The sequence below is a fragment of the Etheostoma spectabile genome, unplaced genomic scaffold (genome assembly GCF_008692095.1).
Source record: "Etheostoma spectabile isolate EspeVRDwgs_2016 unplaced genomic scaffold, UIUC_Espe_1.0 scaffold00019398, whole genome shotgun sequence".
In the NCBI taxonomy this organism is placed as follows: domain Eukaryota; kingdom Metazoa; phylum Chordata; class Actinopteri; order Perciformes; family Percidae; genus Etheostoma; species Etheostoma spectabile.
The window spans coordinates 1-8,673 of record NW_022604876.1 but is presented as its reverse complement, the minus strand read 5'-3'; positions in this window follow the sequence as shown (position 1 = coordinate 8,673).

The window sequence follows — 8,673 nt, the reverse complement described above, 5'->3', positions numbered from 1 at the left end:
TTCCCTCCACGAGATCGCAACAACACCGAATATATCTTAAAAAAATATCCGAGAGTGACAAAGGTTGGAATGCCAAGGGGGAATTTGTTTATAACGGTCAAGTTGTGAAAGGGTCACATATGACTGATTTATTGAAATATTTATCACGTTCTTATAAATCATCCCGAACCGCGCCGCCAACGGGGTGGTCAAAATTTCTGAATACCCTAGCTGATTTGAACATCCCTTCTTCAGCTGTGAAAAACGTACAAGCTCGTGACCAGTACAGCTCTCTCAAGACGGCTACGGACCATGACCAAAATTTCATGTTTGGAAAAGAAACAGCCCGCACGAGTCGTAGAAAGACAAAGAGAAAAACTATTCTGTCACCGACTTGGATCGGTATTTCACCTTAAATAAATGTAGCGTACAACTTTGTCATTCAATAATAAAAGTGTTTTTATTGAACATATTTTAGCGTACAGTCTTTTTTTATCAGCAATGAAATACAGTTTACAAATTTAAAAAAAAGTTTTCATTATCCGCAACAGTCTTTAAATATCTGTAGAGAGCAGTTGTTCTGTTTCGGGACGACGTTGATTTATTTTTGAGACGGTGTTTTCTCACAAAGTCGTATACCATTTGATCATTTTTTATGACATCATCGCTGTACAAAGACAGCGTTTGTTGGTAAGATAATCCACAGGCCCGTTGACAGAGATAATAGATGCAGTGTTGCCCGCAAACGGTTGACAAGGGGTGTTGTAGCTGACGGGTGTGGTAGTTGATGTTTTGAGAACGGTTCACCAAAAACTGTAAGATGCTTGAGGGGTAGTGAACAAAGTCTGGCGGAAATCCATAAGAGTCAAAAAGGTGGCTACACCTCCCTTTTCTAGGGTTAAAGCTAACCAATGTTCCCCAGGCATGTGAGCAGGGTGTGTGTTGACTATAAAGTAGGCGGGTGTTCTAAAGGATGGATTCAGCGAGGGTAATAGGTCACAGGCCACACGCCACAAAATGCATCTCCCAGCAAACGATTCAAAATACTCTCAATCTGAAGATTATCCATTTTTCTTCAAATTAGTAATAATCCACAAGCACCTGTCTTTTTGAATCAATCTCCAGAATTGAATCAAAACAAGCATAGACGATAAGTGTAGTGGTCTGTGGTAAGGCTACTCTGAATCTCATTTCCAATCTTAAATTACCGCTGGATATGGGTGACAATACATCGTTGTCATCAGCGGGTGATAGATTAAACACAAACAGAGAATAACCGTCGTTAAAATCCTTTCGGTCTATACTCAACGGTAAATCCTTCAGATGCCTCCCCGTAGCCAGGAACATGTTGTAAAACTCTCTAACAGACTGTCCGTTGTTAAACTGTGGTTGAAAGGCCTTAGCGGGTATCTGTTTACCGTCCTGACAGAGAGCTAGATACTCTACATCATTGTGCATAAAATTGAAGGGTGACAGGTCTCGTCTACCTGTGAAAGCTTCGTGGTTCACCATACCCAAAACTATATATTTAGGCATAGCCCCAAGAAAAAGATTCTCCTGGCTGCATATTCTTGAGTTTGCAGGTATTGAGTATGTTTTTACGTTGACTCGTGAGACAGGGTAGAGAGCATTACCTTTCATTAAGGCTGCTGCATGACCCAAACGTACGGCTGGGGATACTGACACTTTTTTAGCAAATAGAGACGCCCCCAGTATTTTCAGGCGAAACGTGGAGTCATTAGTACCCATTAGACAGAAAGCGTCACTGGCACGGGTTAATTTAATTCTCAGATCAACAGAGTTCAGCAAAAGTCTCTCACAGAAAATATATCCCCGTGGAGAGGACCAGTCAGGTGCAGTTCCCGTGAATTAGCAGTGAAAGAGGCTCTCTTGTTTAATCCACGATTGGGACCATTGTCAATCACTCTGGAGTCTATGGACCCAGCTGTGTCTTTGTAAAAAGACCGGCTGAGAACTGACTCGCTAGCGTATCTCCTGAAAAGTTGAGTAGCGTCTCAATCATGACACGATAAGGGTGAGTGGCGCTTGATTGCGAGATCAATCTATCCCCAAAATAACGTCGCATTGATCAAAGATTGTATTCAGAGGGTAATTGATAAGCCCCACCGGCGCATCGTTGGCCAAGTCTGTCCCATCCGCGTTGGTGATTTCACACGGAGATGTAGTAAATATCGTTCAGATCCAGATACTTTTCACCGTCTCCTGGGATAAAAAATTCTATAGGACCCCCTTCCGTGATAGCTGACAAGGGGGAAATTTCGGTATATGTTTTATCTTCGATGGACTGCTGGGTCATCGGTGCTGTGAATAAGTCCAATTCCGCTAGGGTGCACTCTGAGGATTTATGGTGTAACAGAGCCATGATTTTTTTTAAAACTCACAAATCTGAATTAGAATATGTCAGAGCTCAGGGTGGACTTCTCTTTGTCTGCCTCCTTCTCGCGACTGCTTTCTTCTTTTACTAGCAGCGTGTTTTTTAGAGGTTGAGAGGCGTTCCCCAGGGGGGCGTCTCCTTTGTCTACGTGCCAAGACCATAATACCCCCAGACCCCTCTTGTTTATGGTCGCCACTGACAAATTTTCCAACACGACTGAACACATCCGAAGCAATGTTGCTAGCGGCTGTTTTAAGATGAGGTTTTGCTATTGCAAAACCTTTCTTCACCAGAGGGGATACAAAACGAAACAATCTTGAAAATATAGAACCTATACCACGACCGTACATGACGGGGGCTCCATAAAATCCTGGCAAATTTCCTCCCACCTGACTTTCATAATAATGTACAAATCTGTGAGGATCCTCTCGCAAGTCTACGCGGCATTTTGACCGTAACGTACGATTATTTGTATATGATAACTGTCCACACCTTCAGCGGTGAGTCACTGTCACAGGATTAGATGATACTGAATGATGTGGAAAATCAGATGATTCATATACCCCCGTTATCAAACTTTGGTCTAAATGGAGTTTCACGATAGTCTTCCCAAAGGGGAAATCTACGGTTTGTTTTGATCCGATTTAATCTCAATCTTAATGTTTTCAATGTGTTGCTGGTTACCGGTAGATAATGACAGGGATTGAATTGCTGTGTGATTATGTCACCGTATGATCCTTTAATTTCCACGGTTCTCAAGAGCGCGGGCATAAGCGTCGCCGACTATTTGCGGTTGTACTACGTCGCTGTAACAGTACAGATGATAAAACCCCGCCTTCATATCAGAGGGGTAGGGAGCCAGCTTTCCCTTAAACTCGATCCATGTTTCTGGCTCAAATCCAAGCATGTAGGCTAACGGAGGATAAAATCGTAGATGGTACCGACCTTCCGCGAAATATTCATATCTCTTTTGAATGTAACTAAACAGCAACGTAATACTGAACCAATTTTCCTAAGAAAACCATTCAACTCTGTCTTGAGCTGATCCTGGTCGTTATAATAACCTCCTCTGAACCTCTGATGTTGGATCTCGCTTTCAGGTTCACCCACCGAGGGTTTCTTTCGCCATTCAAAGAAGGCATTCTCATTGGGTATATGATACCAGGTGTGGGGTATGATATTTCAGTTAAGGCAACCTCCCATTGTCCATCTAAATCGATATGTTGCGCTAAATCTACGCGGTAACTGGAACTCGTGTTATCTTTGAAGACATTTAGGCAGGCGTTAGAGGGCAGGGTAACGTAAAACCCATCGTCCTTTGCACCGTACATGATGAAATGATACCCTAGACATAAGCACAGCGATTCTTATACATTTATTATTTCATCCGCCTTGATCCAGCTGTTGAATTTCTCTGGCCAGTTTTTCCAACGTACAAAGACTTGTTTTTCGCCTCTCACTGTACGTCGTTTCAGAATCTCCTCGACGTGGTAGACTCTGTCTTTATCCTTTTTTACTTTCTGCAACTCTGCCTCATAAAATGAACTTGGATGGCTTCACCGTCATAATCTTTCAGTTTGTACACAGGTGGTTCGCGAGGTATGCACTCTGAAACTGTAAACACTTCGTCCGTAAAACTCTGTTCATACTTTTTATCAAACACACCTCTCAATTTTGATATCCTGACGAGGTCCCCCTCCTTAAAATTTTCATTATTTCGGTCCTCTGTGTTGCAATAGATTTACCGTACAGGTTTTGAAACACTTGATCAACGTTCTCCGTAGTTACATCCGTAGGTGCCTTTTATGCTGCTGTGATAACTCTGATTATAACCTTTCACCAAATCTTGTAAGACATTGAGATATCGCATGGTGTTGTTAGCTGTGAAATATCTCCACATTCGGCTTTTTAAAGTGCGATTAAATCGTTCGAACACAGAGGCTTTGAGATCACTGGCTGTGGAAAAATGTGTGATGCCGTGTTTTTTCAGAGCCTCAAAACGCTTGTTAAAAATTCTTTTCCTGCGTCGGTTTGTAGTTTTAAGGGCGTCTGACTCCTCAAAAATTGACTCAAAGGCCTCAACCACATCGGATCCAGTTTTCCTCTTTAGAGCGCGTACGTAAGCCTTTTGGAAAACACGTCTATGACCGTTAATAAATAATTATATCCGTCATTAATCTGCTAATGCCTGCATGTCGCATAGGTCGGCTTGAAATTGGTTTAAAGGACGTGGTACAAAAACTCTGTTTCTGGTAAAATGTATTCTGACTGGTCTGTGTAGCGTGTATGCGTCCTCTCCTGATAAAAAGTCTTTGACTTTTTCACGCTCAACCGTCTCACCGTTTCAGCATGCACCTCTACAGAGGCGTTCTACACCACCAAAGCTACCTGGGTGTGCAGGGTTGTAATAAATTTTTCATGATACGTGTCTCTGACATGTTGAAATAGAATGAGAGAAAAAGACTATGCATTGATTATTTGAATTTTTTTATTAGAATTCTAACACACAAAACAAAAAAACAATTTGATGTTAATACATACCAAGACACAAATACATCAGTGTTAAAAACTTTTAACAAAACTTAACAAAATCAATTGTTACTACTAACATGTGATTATATATAGAGTTTGTGCTAGCAGAGAATGATCTAGAGTACGCTGCATATCAACGTGCAGTTTTTTGAGTTCATCCATAACGTTGACAGAGTGGTTGTTTTGCAATAGTTGACTGATAACATCTACATACAGGGTGTAAAAACCAGTACATGCCAGGGTTTAACGTTGTCACTCGTTAGTTCTTTGAAAATTTCTCAAAACTCTGACAAAGTAGATTCAACCCCAAATGCCACTGATGCACCCATACCTCCCAAGGTGTACCTGGTATAAAGGTAGAACACATCCTGGCTTTTTCCATCAAGCTCTCCAGTCTCTCAACGTATGCATTTGGATAACAGTGTTGTTTTTAGACCTCAAAACTCTGTTCTCAACAGCTATTCTCAAAATCTCAATCAACTGAGTGATGACAAGGCGATTTGTGATCAGAGTCCACATTTTCACACAGAAATTCCCCATTTTCCCTACTATTTAACACCCTGACCACATGTCACACAGTTTGTCAAAGTGTTCGTTGGTGATACTATTGTAGTTGTCCACTTGATCCAACATCTCCTCGAATGCGCTGTAGATAAAGTGTTGATTTCAGCTCGTGTAAAAGGCCCTCCACCGTAGCTCTGATCTCCACGTAGCTTCCCCTGATGTTTTGCAAGGATAGAAAGTGTTGAATGGCTGGAACAAGCTTCGGGGTGTAGAGCGTTTCATCAACCAGTAGAAGTTTTCCTTGTAGAAGTCATCCTGAACCACATTCACGCATTGGTGTTGTCTCTGACTGGGATGGTCAATGCGACACCCTCGCACTTCTCAACTTGGTACAGAGACAGAGTTTTGTTCAGCAGATGGAGCACGGCTATTTTTACACCTTTAAAGAAAGTGCCTGATAGCCAACCGTCAGGATCGTCATGGCCCCCTTCTACCACATCATTAATTGACAAATCAGAGTGAGGCGAATCCAATCTAGATTCGGCTATGCTACGATTGGTAGACTCACAAATTATATCTTCATCCGGATACGCGTTGTAATTTTTCAGCAGATCTGTCAAATCAGGGCGAGGTCGAATCCGTGTAGGTCCGTCAATCTCCCAAGTGGAACTCTCACAAATTACATCTTCATCCGGATACGCGTTGTAATTTTTCGGCAGAGTCAGGATGGTGGTCGCCGGACTGCTCTGGGTTGTGCTGTTGGTGAACATGTTTCTTCTCTCTGTAGCGTTTTTATATTTGCTTGGTAGGTTGTCTGTTTTATAGGGTGTGGTATCCCCTATGGGTGGCGGGGGGAAGGAGTGGTTTGGCTCTGACGTATGATGGGGGGGGTTAGAGGGGCCTTTTTCTTCATCAGGGTATTATCCCAAAGGTGGCAACTGTGAACAGGGAAGTGATTGTTTCACCGATCTGATCCAGCTTTTCACTCCATACTTTAGCGGTATAACCAACAAAGTCCTGAAAACACCGCATTCTGAATTGAACAGATCCAAGACAAAATACCATTTAGCTTCTTCACTACAGGCTCCATCTTTCTTTAACTCTTCTTTATTCTTGAGCCAGTAACTGACACGGAAGAACCAATGACCCTCGGATGAGGATCTTGACAGCCAAATAGCTGAAAAGATTTATGCCCAGATTGCAGAGATCTTTTGTCCTCTTCTAAGACCTCCCCGACGCTCCACGGATTGATGGACTTTAACACCCCCAATCGTTGGAAGATAATGTGGCTACATCCACCAGATCCCTCAGTGTGTTACCTTCACTTCGCTGATAGAGACACAGCTCCCCGGTCTGATACCTAAACATATATCCCCAACTACCACGCTCTCCATTGGTTCTAAAGACCATTCATCATGCAGATGCTTGGCGAGCGGCGGAGGCTTTTGGATCCTACGCAAAAAAAGCATACTTTTTCTGGGACCATCTATGCCGGGCTCTTGTAAAATGGTTATCCTCGTTTCACTAATGCAGGACGCTGCGTCATCCCCCGACATGGTGAGTGAAAGAATCTGATTTTGACTGCTACACACGCCTTGTGTTATGAGAAGAAAAGGGAGGGGGTTAAAGGGGACCCAATATGCAAATTAGTTAAAACGAGGGGCCCTATGAGGTAACCTCTCTCTGGGTCCCATCAGGACAACACCAACCACACACACACAAACACACACACACACACACACTCCACCCCCTCCAACACTTTGAGCAATCCTCAGTCACTTTTAGCATTGAACCATATAAATGTATGACATAGAACAAAGGGGCCGATCACATATGCAAATGAGGGTGTGGGAATATACTTAGGTCAAAGGTCAGCTGTCAAAAAAGTTGAGGAAAAGTTTTCCATTCATATGCAAATGAGGACCCCCTGACACGTGTGGGAAAGGGGGAGGGGCCATTCATATGCAAATGAGGGGCCCACACGTGTGGGAAAAGGGGGGGGGCAGGGGCCATTCATATGCTAATTAGGGTCAAAGGTCAGCTGTCAAATCAATTTCACGCATGAGTTTGACGAAAGGTGGATCCTAATCTCTCTGGATAATATTAAAGTGTCTGAACATTATGGAAAGATTTCTAAGGAGGTCGACCTTTCTGTTAAAGATTAAGATCATTTTTAAAACATAAAGTAGCGAAATTCCGTTCGCTAACACCCAGACTCCATGTAAATAACCAGTGATTTTAGCATCGTAAAACACGGCTTCTAAAACCTCTCTGAGCACCGCTGGCTCTGGCTGCCTGGGCCTGCGTGTGTTGGGGTGTGCGATTATCAGCTACGTTTTGTCCGTTTTTTCTTCTTTCATTCCAATTTCGGGGCTGTCAGTCACAGTGAACCGGGGACATTCCGGGGACAGATCCAGCGGGGACAGGTCGCTAAAATAGGGGACTGTCCTGGAAACCGGGGACGTCTGGTCACCCTAGCCTACAGGGCCATACGCAAACAATAATAGACAACTTTAAGGGGGAATGCGTGAGATTCCCCATTTCTGGTTTACATATCCTGCCTCTGCTGAATTATGTTATCCTTGATAGGGATTAAATGTGACCCCCCCCCCTTTGAAGTGACCAATGCTACCTCACCAATAGACCATATTTTACTTAAAATGATAAGTAATAAGTAAATTGCTGTAACGTGAACACTGCGTGCTGCTACCAGCGCCTACCAGCGGCAGTTGTTTAGCCGCCAATAGGGACTTCAATGGCTACAGGCACTGCCAGATGACGATCCTTTCATGGGAAATTGTCGTGGAGTTTAGCCAGAAAAAGTAAGCGTCATGTGGCAATGCATACAGATCCATTCGCTGATGACAACCAAGCATGTACACTAGGTATGGGGCGTGACTAATGGGACGAGAAATGATCATTAGCAATTAAACATTCATCACCAGGGGGCAATATTTGATGTCATAAGCCTACTCAGTTACCCGCAAGTTCAGTTTTGAAATCAAAGAAGAAGAATCATGAAGCGGTCGCAAGTGTGGTGTGGGACCATTTGATTAAAAAACAACTTAGTTTGCTGCAAACACTGCAATGTGTTGTGGTTGGTGATGAAAGGCAGACCGAACCCTCAACCTGACCGGCGACGGCCCCCCAGACCCAGCGTGGCACGACCGGTCCCCCAGACCAGACCTGGCAGAATGACCCAACCAGACTCAGACCAGCCGACCTGACCAACACCCTGACCAGATGCCCAGCACTTCTGACCC